Raw genomic sequence first — 16,787 nt, forward strand, 5'->3', positions numbered from 1 at the left:
GTCTCTCATACGACTCGCTTGGCCAAGCTGAATTACGAGGGCTATTCGGAATGTAAGGAACGATAGGCCGCGAAATGGAAACCACAGTCAAAATCAAAACTGTTATTTGCAACAGTTAGCTACAACTTCCAGCTACTTATCTTCATAGTCGCCGATCCGACTTCGACATTTTGTCGTAGTATTGTACCAACTTTCCAACACCCTCGTTATAGAAGGCTGCCGCCAGTGCTTTCCACCAATTCTCTACACTGGCCTACAGCTCACTGTCTGTGCCAAAATCTTGCTTCCATAGACAGCGGTTCATGTGAGCAGAGATGAAACTCAGAGGGAGACAATTATGGTCTGTATTGTGGGTAATCAAACATTTCCAATTGAAAAAAATGCAGGAGCATCTTCATTGCCCCTGCAGAATGCAGCTGAGGATTGTTTTGAAGAAGAAAACTCACGACAGTTATGTAATATTGGCTGCATAGCTTCAGGCGAAATTTCTCATTAGCCCCTCGTATTTGGCGGGAGGCACTATTGTTATAGTAGGTATCTTTATGTACTCCCTGTGTGCTCAGAACTAAAAAGAACGACGTAACGCGGTCGACGGGCATACTAAAGACACTGCCCAACACACCTGCGCAAAACTTCATCGGATTCTCACTGTTGTTTCCATTTCGCGACCGATCGTTCCTTACTTTCCGAATAACCCTTGTCTATACCGATGTATATGAACACCACATGACAGCTCCGCCCCCACAGGATGCAGAGGACGCAAGGGAAGAGGACCGTATCCGACAGCCAATCGCCAACTTTCGCCAACTCCCCACACAACAGAGTTCTGTTCTCATCAGGAAGGCGAACAACTCGGCGCCTGACAAGGACTCTGATCAACGCCGATCTTAAGGCCTTCGTTCTTTTACCTCATCAGCTGCTTACTCAAGCGCTACTTCCCTGCAGACTGGAAGATGGTGAAGACGATTCCTATTTCCAAAAGAGGAAAAAATCCCACGTTGCCAGAAAGCTACACACTCGGCAAAATATTGGAAAAAGTGCTGCTACAGCGTCTCAAAGAAGAAAGTAACATCATCTGCCAAGAACAGTTTGGCTTCCATCCACAGTTATCGGCGTAACTTCAGCTGCTTCGGATCACAGAAGCCATACGATTCAACCTGAACAGACGAAGCTCCACAGTTGGAGTTTTCCTAGATATCGAAAAGGCATACCTGACAAGCTTATATTCAAACGTGTCGATCAAACCCGTCTCCCCAATTGTTACAACAAGCTGATTGATAGCTTTCTGCAGGACGGGCGTCAGTTTGTACAAATAGATGGGAAGAAGTCATCACTGAAAACTGTCCCAGCTGGCATCTCACAGGGAGCGGTGATATCACCATGCCCGTTTAATTTGTATATTAACGACATTCCCACCATTCAATACGTCACCGCCAGTATGTACGCCGATGACACGGCCTTCCTAACCTCTGGAAGGAACTTCAAACAACTTATCAACAGAATGCAGCGACAACTTGACGTCACCGTACTAGAGATGGGCAAAGTCGTTCATCTATGGGACTAGTTCATTTGTGATCGCTATTTTTTGGGAACCGTTCATTTTTGCTCGTTCATCGTTCATTGTGCTTGGTATATGGTCCTTAGGAAAAGTTGAAAATTAGTAGCATAGGTGACTGAAGACGGAAGGTGGCAAGAGGGGACACTTGCCTCTCCTCTGGAGTACAGAGCTTTTATTCATAACAGAATTCTCACACACGTGTAACTTTCGTGATCTGCAAAACATCTCGTTTAGCCAACTACAGCGTTATGTGGCTGATCGCAGTGAAATAATATAAGGTGGCGCACGAAAATCCGGCCCCGAGTACTGATTGCTCGCCAATTACGCAGGATTTGTTGACCGCTACGAGCAGAATAAATAAACATGTAATAATTAGGCAGTGAAGAAATGACAAATAAGCTAATGCAAACAACTTCGAAACAATAGATGGCGATTGGTAAGCGACAGTAAGCAGTCTAGTTCCCTGGGCCGATTTTTTGTGCGCCACCCTGTACCACTGAAATAATATTATAGAAGTTATCACGCGGAATGCATTTGGTTTAAGTCGGTATGCTTTCCATAACAATGAACGTGCTCTTTTACCTTGGATCAAAAAAAGACGGAAAATGGCCACTCGTGTGTGCCGTGCCGGTTTCCTTTGCATGTGTAATAACAAAAAAATCTTGCCTTTTTACAAATATTTCTTCTGCTGTTTATCGAAATAGTGAAGTAAGCTGATATGCCATCTTGTTATCTGAAAAGATGTATGTATTACATACCACGTAATTTTATGAAATTTACGTAATTATAAAATACATTTTAATTACCGGTCATGGACGTTGAATAGAATACGAAAAGAACCAGAAGTTCAGAGTTCAAAAAAGGTTTGAAACAGATCTAGAATGGGCGTGCGCAGCGAACGAAACAAACAACTATGCTGAACTAACTATGAGCAGTCGGCAGTGGAACTGCGACGAATGGCCACGCGGAGAAGGACGAGTCCGGCCGAGCAAGACCGAGACAGATGCCAACGGGACCGAGGCAGGAACGAGACCGGCCGACGTGCCGTTGCGGGAACGAGACCGACCGTTTCCCTTTCCCGGGAACTACAAGTAGAAAGCCGCGACCGAAGTGAACTATGAAAGACCGTTCCTTAGAATTCGTTCATCACTCGTTCCGTTCATCTTGATGAACCGATCCTTTGGACCCGTTAGTTCGCGTACGGCCCATCTCTAGTCCATACCCTGTGAAGTACAGCGTCGACGCTCTAACTGTTTCGCACAAACAATCGTCCAGTGTCCTTGGTAACTGCAGCACTTCCTTTTGCAAAGCTTTAGGGATCAACACATGTGACTGTCTACTGTCATTCTGAATAAGAATCACACCTTTCTGTATAACGAGGCTATGCTGACATGCAAACTATCAGCGCACAACAGAGTTCTTTATGCTGTGCAAGGAATGAGGCCAATATGTGCGAATGTATGTTAGCGAAACGTTCAATTCTGAATAGCTTCCGTGGCCTTTGCAATTTTTCTATAGTTCAGTGGAAAAGATTGAAGCAATTCAGAATCCTGAGTATTGGTGTGACAACAAGATGCAGTAGAAGCTTCAAAGTCTGTATCACGGCCAATTGGAAGACGTGAAAGTGGGCCGCATTACACAATCTCGTACTGATATTGAGACAACAACAAAGCCCATATTTACAATTTTTGCGCAGCTCGTACAGGAACCGGTTTCGTCGTATGAAACAAGGATTGCAAAGGCTTGTGATCCGTTACTAAGTACAATTTTCTGCCATACAAATAGTGTTGGAATTTGGTGACACCATACACAATAGCCAAAGCCTCTTTCTCATTTTGTGAACAGTTACACAGGTCTTTGGACAACACTTTTGATGCGAAAGCAATAACCCTGTCTTTATCACAAATTCTGTGTGAAAGTACTGCACCGATTCCGTAAGAGGAAGAGTCAACTTGCAATACAACTGGTTTGTCAGGATCAAAGTGAACTAAACATCGATCATTGGACAATGCATCTTTAAGTTTTTGAAAAGCTACTTGGCGCTCATCCGTCCAAACAAAGGGGATATTCTTGCGACGCAAGTGATGCAATGGAGCTGCGATTTGTGCAGCATTCGGTCTGAACCGAATATAATAGTTCATTTTCCCTAAAAGTGACCGCAATTCTGTGACATTGCGAGCAACTGGCAATTCTCGTATGGCTAACAAATGCGACTGACGAGGATGTACACCTTGACTATTTATGACATGACGAAGATACTGCGCCTCAGGTTTTTAAAAGAAACACACTTGTCCAGTCTACACTTTAGTCCTGCATCAGATAACACACAAAACAAAGCACGCAAATCTGCAATATGATCTTCAGGTGTTCAACCTTCTACTACAGTATCGTCCAAATAGCTTTTTAAGTTCAGCAGTGACTTTGTCCCCTAATGTAGTGGGACAGTTCTGGCACGGAAAAATTTTGGCTGAGCATTGCCATTTAGAGTAACATGTGCAACAAAATTGTTAGTCTTGCCTAAATCTTCAGAAAAGAGTTCCAGGAATTCTTTCAGCAAGCTACACCGTCTTTTGCATTGAATGCAGTCACTGACAACACGTTGTCTTGAATTTCAAAGCCAAACAAATCAAATGAATCAAGACCAAATATGTTCTCACAATCCCATGATTGTAGCATCATAAAAGTCACTGTTCACGTATGCGAGAGACACATTTTCCGAGAATGGGAATGTCTTGTCAATTATAAGCCATCAGGTGCATGCTAGTTTTAGACAGGCATGGGGAGCCTAACATTTCATATGTATGACACTGTAATAGAGGCACCCGTGTCCAACTGAAATTTCACGTGTTTCCCACAAAGAAGTAAATGAACAAAAAGTTTGTTGGACTGCCGTAGCACTGATGAAACTGCTTGCTTGTTAGTTTTGCTAAGGCCTGTTGCAGACTTCGAATATACCGCATTAGTGTCATGGGCCTTATAACTAGATTTTCAGGAGTGGGCCGAATTCTTATGTTTGTTCCGTTGTAAACATACGGATTGAACATGTGCTTTCTTGCCACAAGAATACCTATGTTCATGTTGGGAGGGGCAGTCTTGGCAATTGTGCCATAAATAACACCGAGGGCATGACTTAATTCTGTTCATCTGTGTAGCCGCCTGTTTAGCGAGCTGCTTACGAGGCATGGAGAGTTGTTTCTGTGGCGTGGCGAGCACAAGCTGCCGCAGCCGAATGAGCCAGTCGCAAACAAGGAACTCAGCCCAACAAATTGCTGGCTACTCACATTTATCGGCCGACAGGGCACCTGAATTGTACTGATCTAGAAAATGGTTCAAATGGCTCTGAGCACTATGCGACTTAACTTCGGAGGTCATCAGTCGCCTAGAACTTAGAACTAATTAAACCTAACTAACCTAAGGACATCACACACATCCATGCCCGAGGCAGGATTCGAACCTGCGACCGTAGCGGTCGTTCGGTTCCAGACTGCAGCGCCTAGAACCGCACGGCCACTCCAACCGGCGTACTGACCTAGTATTTGCACTATTTGCTGAAATGATGGATCATACTGTTTCAAAATCTGTTCTCTGAGTTTGACATCAGTTACATTGTGCATGATTGCATCACACAACATAGCATCTGAATATAAAGCACCACAAGCACATCTGAATATGCATTTCCTCGTCATACCCTGCAAATCTGTTACCTAGTTGCGATAAGTTTGCTCTGACCATTTTTTACAATTGAATTGATACCTAGCTGCTACCACATTTTCTTGTTGGTCACAATAGTTACTGAATTTACAACCTGATCCACGAAAGTTCACTTGGAGTGGCATTAGGAAATTGATTTTGGATTAGTCTAAACACTGCACTGCCTACCGTGGACAATAGATAGGGAAGTTTCGCACTACCTGGTATGTTGTAAGCAATTACGTGGGCTTCGAACTGTTGCAGTCACTCGAGCCATTTCTCTTCTTGTTCAGGAAACTGGCGAAAGAGACTGTTAAAGCAAGTAAACACCCCTACACCTCTACAAAACAGAGACGAGAGAATTAAGGCGGAAGAAAAACACAAAAGAAAATTCTGTGGCCGCGAGGCGCGGTTCTTTTTTTCTGTTGAATCCTTGTAATCAGTTTTTGTATCCTGCCTATCGTCTAATATAGGGTGCCTAGGAAACTGTTTTCTTGGATTGGTAGACAACAATTCAATCAAATCATTTTAACGGAGTTTATTACAGTAAGTTAAATTGACAATACTTTGCATATTCACAAATGTGTGTCACAAGCAAATGGCGTCATGCAGTTAATCAATGTCCATCGCTATATACAAATTCAAGGCAAGCAGAACAATACAGTTCATAAGTCACTTCTGTAGAGTTTGTATGAAGGCTTGTCTTCTACTCCTCCCGCGGCTGTTTTTTTTTTTATTTATTGTAATTTTAATCACCTCATACAGGCGGGCTGTCAGCAGCATATTACGCTGCTCTTTAACCTTAAGTGGTACAATAATATGACATATAGGTGACACAGACAATACAATAAAAACGGCGTGCAAAAAATGTAGATGCAAAAAACAATAAACATGAAGCCATGAGACACTGATGGCGATGATCTCCGGCGCGCGAAAGTCCACTGAGCGTGTACGAGTCCGGGGACCTGCCAAGAGAGGAGGAGGGGGGTGGGAGAGGGAGAGGGGAGAGCAGAGATGCCATGGGCAGGGGAGATAGGGGGAAGGGAGGAAGGGGGAGGGGAAGCCCAGGGGAAGAGGGGAGGAGGAGGGGGATGGGGGAAAAGGAAAGAGAAGGGAGGGGAAGGGAGGGAGGGTGCCTAAAGGAAAGGACACAGGAAGTGGGGGGGGGAGGAGGACATCGTCAGGGAGGGGGAGCTGGCAGAAGCCACCTTGGGAGAGGGTAAGGAGGGTGGAAAGATGGAGACCGGGTGGGACGTGGGAATACAGGCACGGCAGTGGGCGGGAGCGGGAGAGGATGGGCGAGACAAGCGGGTGAGGAGGATCGAGTTTACGGGAGGTGTACAGGATCCGTATCCTTTCAAGGAAAAGGAGGAGGTGGGGAAACGGAATGACATTGTACAGGATCCACGTGGGGGAGGGAAGATGGATGCGATAGGCGAGGCGGAGAGCATGGTGTTCAAGGATTTGAAGGGATTTATAAAAGGTAGGGGGGGCGGAGATCCAGGCCGGATGAGCGTAACAAAGGATAGGGCGGATGAGGGATTTATAGGTGTGGAGTATGGTGGAGGAGTCCAGACCCCAAGTACGGCCGGAAAGGAGCTTGAGGAGCGTGCCTTGGCTTGGATTGTCCAGAGATGGGTGGTCCAGGAGAGTCGACGATCGAGGGTGACGCCAAGGTACTTCAGGGTGGGGGTGAGGGGGATAGGATGGCCATAGATGGTGAGATAGAAATCAAGGAGGCGGAAGGAAGGGGTGGTTTTGCCTACAATGATCGCCTGGGTTTTGGAGGGGGTGAACTGGTGAAGATGGGATTGGAGAAGGTGTTGGGAGCGCTGCAGGGTGGGGGCAAGGGCAAGGAAGGCGATGTCATCGGCAAACTGGAGAAGGTGGATGGGGGTGACGGCGGCAGCATGTCCGCCATATATAAAAGGTACAGAAGGGGAGAGAGGACGGAGCCTTGGGGCACACTGGTGGAGGGAAAAAAGGTGTAGGGGAGTCCAGGATGGTGATGTAGGAAGGATGGTGGGAGAGAAAGGAGCTGATCGGAAGGATGTTGTTAATGGGAAGGGCGAAGGTTTGGAGTTTGAAGAGGAGACCAGAATGCCATACGCGGTCATAAGCACGTTCGAGGTCCAGGGAGAGGAAGATTGTGGAGCGACAGGAATTAAGCTGTTCAGAAAGGAGATGAGTGAGGTGAAGGAGAAGGTCGTCAGAAGAGAAGGATGGCCGAAAGCCACACTGGGTAACAGGAAGGTGGTGGTGCTGGCGGAGATGCTGGTGGATGCAGTGGGTGAGGATAGATTCCAGGACCTTGCTGAAGACCGAGGTAAGGCCGATGGGATGGTAGGAGGAGACGGCAGATGGCGGTTTACCAGGTTTAAGGAACATCATGATACGGGAGGTTTTCCACAGGTCGGGGTAGTAACCGGTGGACAGGACTACATTGTAGAGGCTGGCCAGGGTGGAGAGGAAAGAGACAGGAGCTTCACAAAGGTGTTGGTAGGTGACACGATCGTGACCAGGAGCGGTGTTGCGTTTCATGCGGAGTGTAGCAATGAGATCCTGTGGAGTGATAGGGGCATTGAGTTCCGTGTGTTCAATGTTGTCCAAGTACTGGAAACCAGGTGCAAGGAGAGGGACAAAGGTGTCAGTTCGATCACGGACATCTGGGAAGAGGGAGTAATCGAACTGGAGATCATTGGGGATGGAAAAGACATCGGAGAGGTAAGAGGCAAAGTAATTGGCCTTAGTAAGGGTGTCAGGGAAGGGGTGATCAGCATGGAGAAGAGGATAGTAGGGGGAGGGTTTAGTTCCGGTAAGGTGACAGAAGGCTGACCAGAACTTGGACAAGTTTATAGGTAGGGTGCATGTCTGTCGCCAGTCCCGGCATTTCTTAGCCATGAGCAAATTTCGAATGTGTCGCTGGAGTTGCCGATGGCGTCAGAGTGTGACCGGGTCACGAATGTGGAGAAAGGAACGGTAGAGACGGAGGGATTCATGGAGGAGGAGACGGCCTGTGGGGGTAAGGTAGGGTGGTGGGGGTGGATGGTGGCAGTAGGGACGTGGGCCTCCACGGCCTCAGACAAGGTCTGCTGGAGAAAGGAGGTGGCTTGGGTTACGTCATCAGGGTGGAGGTAGGTGAAGGGGTGGCTATCGACCTGGGTGGAGAGGGTATCCCGGTAGGCATTCTAGTTGGCACGCGAATAGTCATGGATGTACTTTGGGGGAAGGTCATTATGAGGGTCGGGGCGAGGGCGACGACCGTCTGAAACGGTGAGGAGGACAGGGAGATGGTCATTACCAATAGGCTCCAGGACATCCACCGTTATGGGGCCAAGGAGGTTAGGGGAGGAAAAGATAACATCGGGAGTGGAGTTGGATTCGGGATGGGTGTGCTGGGGGATGGGGATGAGGTCGCCTTGAAGGGAGGAGAGGAACCGATGCCACTGCCGTAACTGGGTGGCGGAACGACTATATGGATGTTGAGGTCGGTGGCGATCACGTAGGAGGAGAAGGTACGGTCAATGTGGGAGAGGAAGTCGAAGGGAATAGGGACGTTAGGGCGGACATAGATGGTGGCGCAGGTGACGGTAAGGCCGGGGAAGAAGAGACTAAGGATCAGGTGTTTGGTGGGGTCGGGAAGGAGAGGTTGGAGCCGAACTGGGATCTGGCGTTAGTGACCAATGGCAACTTCACCACGCGCAATCGGGAGGGGATTATCGGAGCAGTGAAGGAGGTAGGGCGACATGTGGATGGTGTGGTGGGGTTGGAGGGAAGTTTCATTGGGGAGGAAGGCACCCACGTGGTGGGTGGCAATGGTGTGCAGGAAGAGGTTCTTGTTGGCGGGAAGGGAGCAGATGTTGTTGAAAAGGATACAGTGCTGTCGCACCATGACAGGGATTTAGACAAGGGTGTCAAGACGGGAGAAGGTGAAATGGCCTGGTTGTTGGAGTAGGTAGCATACATTTTTAAGTGGAAAATGGAATGGGTGGCGAGGGAGACCTGTTGGAGGGTTTGAGGGCGCTGGAAAGGGTGAACGTTTTGTAGGACAATGGTGAGGAACCTGATTATGTCCTCAGCGGTGTGGGGGGGGGACGAAGGGAATTGCCAGGAGGGGTGGGAGCGTCCAGAGGACGGACAGGGACGGTGAGTTCAGGAGTGGTGGGAGGGGGTTAGGCTTTACACTTTTGGGAGTAGGTGGGATGGGGGAGATTGCAGGTATTACAGGAGGGAAGGGATTGAAGGTTAGGGCACTGCCAGAGGAAGTGCGCTTGCCTACAATGCGGGCAGGTGGGGGCCTCACAGCACTCAGCTGTTGGGTGTGTGTTATAGTGCAGACACCTCTGGCAGCGCAGGGATTGAGGAGGGGAACGGGAGGGGTCGACCTTATAGCCCTGGTTGAAGAGGAGGGCACCCTCCTTCAGGAGACGGTCAATGGAGGGGGTGTCCTCGGAGAAAACCCACATAAGGCGGGTGGGACTGGCCGAGATGAAAATGCGGCGGACTGCCCGCACCTCCAGCGTGGGATGCACCTTGAGCTCCACCAACGCCTCCTCCTCTGTGATCGACGGACTGAGCTGAGTGATCACGGTGGTGAGGGTTGGCGGGCGACACAGGGGTTGGGGTTGGTGGGTAGGAGATGGAGAAAGAGCAGGGGTGAGGGAGGCATTGGGGCCAAAACGGGTGTTACTGAGGCACGAGACGGTCAGTATGGAGGGTTGGGCTGGGGGAGGAGATGAGAACGGAATCCTGTCTGGGAGTGAGGAGAGAGATGGGGGCACCAGGGAAGTGTTGGTGGACGAGGAGGGAAAGATTTCAGGGCTCGAGAAGCGAAGGATCGGGACGGGAGAAGAGGTATTTGTATAAAGAGGGAGGAGGAGGCGGAGGGAGCAGGGTCAGGCGGGGAGACATCCATGGCATCCTGGGGGGGGGGGGGGGGGGAAGGAGGACAGGGCGGGGCCTTTTTGGGAGCGGAGGAGGTGGTGGTGCCACTAGGGCGTTTAACGGCGGCAGAAGGGTGGGTGGTGACATGAGGGACAGGTGCTATAGGGAGGTGGCTGGAAGGGGCAGGTCCCGGCGTGGATGCAGCAGTCGGCGCCGGAGATGGTGATGGTGAAGGCGGCGGCGACGGTGGTGGCGGTGATGGCGAAGGCGATGGGGAGAATTGGGCATGGGCAGTGGCCCGACAGGCCACCACCCTAACTGGAGCTGCAGTGACAGGCTGGAGGAGTGGGGGGAAAGGATCAGAGGGAGAGGAGCGGGAGGAAGAGCTGGAGAGGGGGCGACAAAGAGTGAGGGCGAAGGGAAAGTGGGAAGAGGAGGGATGGAAAGAGGGGGGGTGTGACTGGGCACACCATGTAATGGTGGCGGCGGAGGGGGAAGTATAAACTATGGCTGTGGTGGTAGTGGTGGTGGGGCTGACATGAAGACAGGGATAAACAAAAATGCACAGGACGAAAAGGAAAGGAAAAAACTGGGGACAGACGAAGACGGACGAAGACGAAGATTAAGACAAAGACGGATGAAGACCAGAGTCCCACACTGCTGGTGCTGGCGCTGGCGCTGGCGACGGCTGGCAGGAATGCCGCAGCTGCTGCTTCTGCTGCTGCTGCGGACGGGACCGGGGCCGCTGCTGCTGCTGCTGCTGCTGCTGCTGCTGCTGGAGGGCTGGCTGGCTTGACTGCTGCTGCTGGAGGGCTGGCTGGCTGGACTGCTGCTGCTGCTGGAGGGCTGGCTGGACTGCTGCTGCTGCTGGAGGGCTGGCTGGCTGGACCGCTGCTGCTGGCTGGACCGCTGCTGCCGGCTGGACTGCTGCTGCTGGTCGGGACCACTGCTGCTGGTCGGGACCGCTGCTGTTGCTGCTGCTGCTGCTTGGCTGGACCGCTGCTGCTCGGCTAGACCGCTGCTGCTCGGCTGGCTGGCTGGCTGGCTGGCTGGCACCTGAAAACCTAGCGCTTCGATTAGTGCTGGAATGGAGCAATCGAAGGGCGGTATGCTTGCGGATTACCGCCAGAGATGTCCCGCGGCTAGGTAGCGCGGCGCTTATATTCTCTTCCTATAGAGGCCGCTCCTGTCTTCGTGTCATCCTATTCAGTGTACTATTGTCTGACGTTGTCTCACAGCCCTCTCTGCTCTTCCATTCTTGACAGTCATGCCGGCGCTTGTCGTTACGCCGTAACAGTTAGACCAGTTCTTTCCTCCTCATGTTTTTGTTGGTCTTCCTACAGCTGCTGAGTTGACGACTTTCCTCATCTGAAACAACTTCATTCTCTCTAATAATATGGAATATATGGCTATTACCAAACTCTTCCGTGTGTCTTTTTTCTGGGGTTCATATTATAAATGACACGGGAGTTTAATGTGCGAACGTTTAAAGATTTCGCTTCCCGAGTCTTTTACACGATTAACTGAATGTTTAAGAACACTTCAAAGACGAGCTGACTGCACAAATTAACCATCAAATGCACTCCTGTATATACCTTAAATATTTGCAAATAGAAATTTCTGTATTCTACTGCAGCAACCCCCTCTTATTCAAAATTTCTTTGGATATTTAGGCAAATACTGCTTAAATGAGTAACGTGCCTAAAATTTAATGCATTACTCATCAATCGCCAAATTTTCTGTAGGGAATATTCCTTCATGTACTTTTTTCCTATTATGATCAGAAATTCATCTTATATTCACGTACTTAATATGTAAATACTAAATGAAACCGCTATCTGACGTTACAACTACAATAAATGATCAGCACATATTCTATTTCCTTGTAATTTCAATGTCTGATTTTTACAGTCTACGTACATAAAAGGCGGTGCGGTACCCGTGGTCTAGGGGTAGCGTCTTTGATTCATAATCAAAATGTCTTCGGTCCCGGGTTCGATCCCCGCCACTGCCTAAATTTTGATAAATAATCAGCATTGGCGGCCGAAGACTCCCGGCATAAGAAGTCAGCCTCATTCTGCCAACGGCCTTGTCAAAGAGGGCGGAGGAGCGGATAGAGGTTCAGGGCACTCTCTTGTCCTAGGGGTGGTAAATTGCCCCTAAAGGCGGAAGAATCCGCAATGATCAACGACATGAGGATGCAGAAGGCAATGGAAACCACTGCATTAAAGACACGTAACGTGTATCCACAGGACATGTGGCCTGTATTTGAAGAAGTGTCATGCTGATCTCTCCATTGGCAAAAGATTCCGGAATAGTCCCCCATTCGGATCTCCGGGAGGGGACTGCCTAGTGGGAGGTTACCATGAGAAAAAGGTTGAATAATCTACGAAAGGATAACGTTTTACGAGTCGGGGCGTGGAATGACAGAAGCTTGAATGTGGTAGGGGAACTAGAAAATCTGAAAAGGGAAATGCATGGCTCAATCTAGATATGGTAGGGGTCAGTGAAGTGAAGTGGAAGGAAGACAAGGATTTCTGGTCAGATGAGTATCGGGTAATATCAACAGCAGCAGAAAATGGTATAACAGGTGTAGGATTCGTTATGAATAGGATGGTAGGGCAGAGGGTGTGTTACTGTGAACAGTTCAGTGACCGGGTTGTTCTAATCAGAATCGACAGCAGACCAACACCGACAACGATGGTTCAGGTATACATGCCGACGTCGCAAGCTGAAGATGAACAGATAGAGAAAGTGTATGAGAATGTTGAAAGGGTAATGCAGTATGTAAAGGGGGACGAAAATCTAATAGTCATGGGCGACTGGAATGCAGTTGTAGGGGAAGGAGTAGAAGAAAAGGTTACAGGAAAATATGGGCTTGGGACAAGGAATGAAAGAGGAGAAAGACTAATTGGCTCAAATGGTTCTGAGCACTATGCGACTTAACTTCTGAGGTCATCAGTCGCCTAGAACTTAGAACTAATTAAACCTAACTAACCTAAGGACATCACACACACCCATGCCCGAGGCAGGAATCGAACCTGCGACCGGAGCTGTCGCTCGGCTACAGACTGTAGCGCCTAGAACCACACGGCCACTCCGACCGGCCAAAGACTAATTGAGTTCTGTAACAAGTTTCAGCTAGTAATAGCGAATACCCCGTTCAAGAATCACAAGAGGAGGAGGTATACTTGGAAAAGGCCGGGAGATACGGGAAGATTCCAATTAGATTACATCATGGTCAGACAGAGATTCCGAAATCAGATACTGGATTGTAAGGCGTACCCGGGAGCAGATATAGACTCAGATCACAATATAGTAGTGATGAAGAGTAGGCTGAAGTTCAAGACATTAGTCAGGAAGAATCAATACGCAAAGAAGTGGGATACGAAAGTACTAAGGAATGACGAGATACGTTTGAAGTTCTCTAACGCTATAGATACAGCAATAAGGAATAGCGCAGTAGGCAGTACAGTTGAAGAGGAATGGACATCTCTAAAAAGGGCCATCACAGAAGTTGGGAAGAAAAACATAGGTACAAAGAAGGTAGCTGCGAAGAAACCATGGGTAACAGAAGAAATACTTCAGTTGATTGATGAAAGGAGGAAGTACAAACATGTTCCGGGAAAATCAGGAATACAGAAATACAAGTCACTGAGGAATGAAATAAATAGGAAGTGCAGGGAAGCTAAGACGAAATGGCTGCAGGAAAAATGTGAAGACATCGAAAAAGATATGATTGTCGGAAGGACAGACTCAGCATACAGGAAAGTCAAAACAACCTTTGGTGACATTAAAAGCAACGGTGGTAACATTAGGATTGCAACGGGAATTCCACTGTTAAATGCAGAGGAGAGAGCAGATAGGTGGAAAGAATACATTGAAAGCCTCTATGAGGGTGAAGATTTGTCTGATGTGATACAAGAAGAAACAGGAGTCGATTTAGAAGAGATAGGGGATCCAGTATTAGAATCGGAATTTAAAAGAGCTTTGGAGGACTTACGGTCAAATAAGGCAGAAGGGATAGATAACATTCCATCAGAATTTCTAAAATCATTGGGGAAAGTTGCAACAAAACGACTATTCACGTTGGTGTGTAGAATATATGAGTCTGGCGATATACCATCTGACTTTCGGAAAAGCATCATCCACACAATTCCGAAGACGGCAAGATCTGACAAGTGCGAGAATTATCGCACAATCAGCTTAACAGCTCATGCATCGAAGCTGCTTACAAGAATAATATACAGAAGAATGAAAAAGAAAATTGAGAAAGCGCTAGGTGACAATCAGTTTGGCTTTAGGAAAAGTAAAGGGACGAGAGAGGCAATTCTGCCGTTACGGCTAATAATGGAAGCAAGGCTAAAGAAAAATCAAGACACTTTCATAGGATTTGTCGACCTGGAAAAAGCGTGCGACAATATAAAATGGTGCAAGCTGTTCGAGATTCTGAAAAAAGTAGGGGTAAGCTATAGGGAGAGACGGGTCACATACAATATGTACAACAACCAAGAGGGAATAATAAGAGTGGACGATCAAGAACGAAGTGCTCGTATTAAGAAGGGTGTAAGACAATGCTGTAGCCTTTCGCCCCTACTCTTCAATATGTACATCGAGGAAGCAATGATGGAAATAAAAGAAATGTTCAGGAGTGGAATTAAAATACAAGGGGAAAGGATATCAATGATACGATTCGCTGATGACATTGCTATCCTGAGTGAAAGTGAAGAAGAATTAAATGATCTGCTGAACGGAATGAACAGTCTAATGAGTACACAGTATTGTTTGAGAGTAAATCGGAGAAAGACGAAGGTAATGAGAAGTAGTAGAAATGAGAACAGCGAGAAACTTAACATCAGGATTGATGGTCACGAAATCAATGAAGTTAAGGAATTCTGCTACCTAGGCAGTAAAATAACCAATGACGGACGGAGCAAGGACATCAAAAGCAGACTCGCTATGGCAAAAAAGGCATTTCTGGCCAAGAGAAGTCTACTAATATCAAATACCGGCCTTAATTTGAGGAAGAAATTTCTGAGGATGTACGTCTGGAGTACAGCATTGTATGGTAGTGAAACATGGACTGTGGGAAAACAGGAACAGAAGAGAATCGAAGCAATCGAAGCATTTGAGATGTGGTGCTATAGACGAATGTTGAAAAGTAGGTGGACTGATAAGGTAAGGAATGAGGAGGTTCTACGCAGAATCGGAGAGGAAAGGAATATGTGGAAAACACTGATAAGGAGAAGGGACAGGATGATAGGACATCTGCTAAGACATGAGGGAATAACTTCCATGGTACTAGAGGGAGCTGTAGAGGGCAAAAACTGTAGAGGAAGACAGAGATTGGAATACGTCAAGCAAATAATTGAGGACGTAGGTTGCAAGTGCTACTCTGAGATGAAGAGGTTAGCACAGGAAAGGAATTGGTGGCGGGCCGCATAAAACCAGTCAGTAGACTGATGACAAAAAAAAAAAAAAAAAAAAAAAAAAACATAAAAGGCGATGCTCCGACTGACTGACTGACTCTTCATAGTCCAGCCGAATCCGTTAAGCACAGAAACTTAAAATTTATAGAGTGTGTTCATCTTATACTGCAGGTGCCGTTTATGAAGGGATGTTTTGAAATTCCATGTCTAAGGGGGTGAAATAGGGGATGAAAAGTTGAGAATGTGTCACTATTAAGGCAATTTTGAAACTAGACCTAAGGAAACTGGCATATGATTTCTCAGTCAAAAATAAATACATGTTTCACCATTTTTGAGAATTTAAAATTTAACCAGTGGGGGTAAAATAAAGGGTTAAAGCTTTTTGAAAATAAATCATTATTAAAGAACTACTGAAGCATTTTTAAAACCAACTCTATGAAAACTAGTGTTTCACTTCTTGGTTACGAACAAAATAATTCATGCTTCACTGTTTTCGAAAATTCGACTCTTATGGGGGTGATATAGCTGATGAAAATTTTTATGGAAATATTTCATTAGGCAAGCATTTTTACAGCTAAATCCTTGGAAATTCGTATTTGGTCTCTCGGTTAGAAATTTTAAAAAAAATCGCGTTTCACCGTTCTTGGAAATTCAACTCCTTAGGGAGTGAAATAGGACCAGACTGATTCACTGCCTCATCATCGCCCAGCCCAAACCGCTAACAGAAACTTTAAATTTGGAGAAGATGTTGATCTTATACTATAGGCGTAGTTTAAGAGAGGATTTTTCGAAATTCCACTCCTCAGGGGATGAAATAGGGGATGAAAGCCTTTTGGATATATGTCGCTATTAGGGCAGTTTAAAGCTAGAACTAGGAAAATGGTATTTGGTTTCTCGATCAGAAATAAACACACACGTGTTCCAGCAGTTTTGGAAATTCGACCATTAAGGGGGTAAAATAGTGGGTGAAAGTTTTTTGAAAATAACTCATTATTAAAGAACTACTAAAACTTTTTTAAAGCTACATCTCTGAAAACTGGTATGTCTTCTAGGTTAGAAATAAAAAATACGTGTTTCGGTGCTTTTGGAACTTCAGCCCCCTTAAGGTAGTGAGATAAGGAATGAAAAGTTTTATGAAATTATTTCGTGATTAAAACATTTTTGAAGCTAAATCTATGAAAATTTATACATCACTTCTCAATTAGATATAAATAAATATGTGTTAG

This window comes from Schistocerca piceifrons, chromosome 2, assembly GCF_021461385.2.
Source record: "Schistocerca piceifrons isolate TAMUIC-IGC-003096 chromosome 2, iqSchPice1.1, whole genome shotgun sequence".
In the NCBI taxonomy this organism is placed as follows: Eukaryota; Metazoa; Arthropoda; class Insecta; order Orthoptera; family Acrididae; genus Schistocerca; species Schistocerca piceifrons.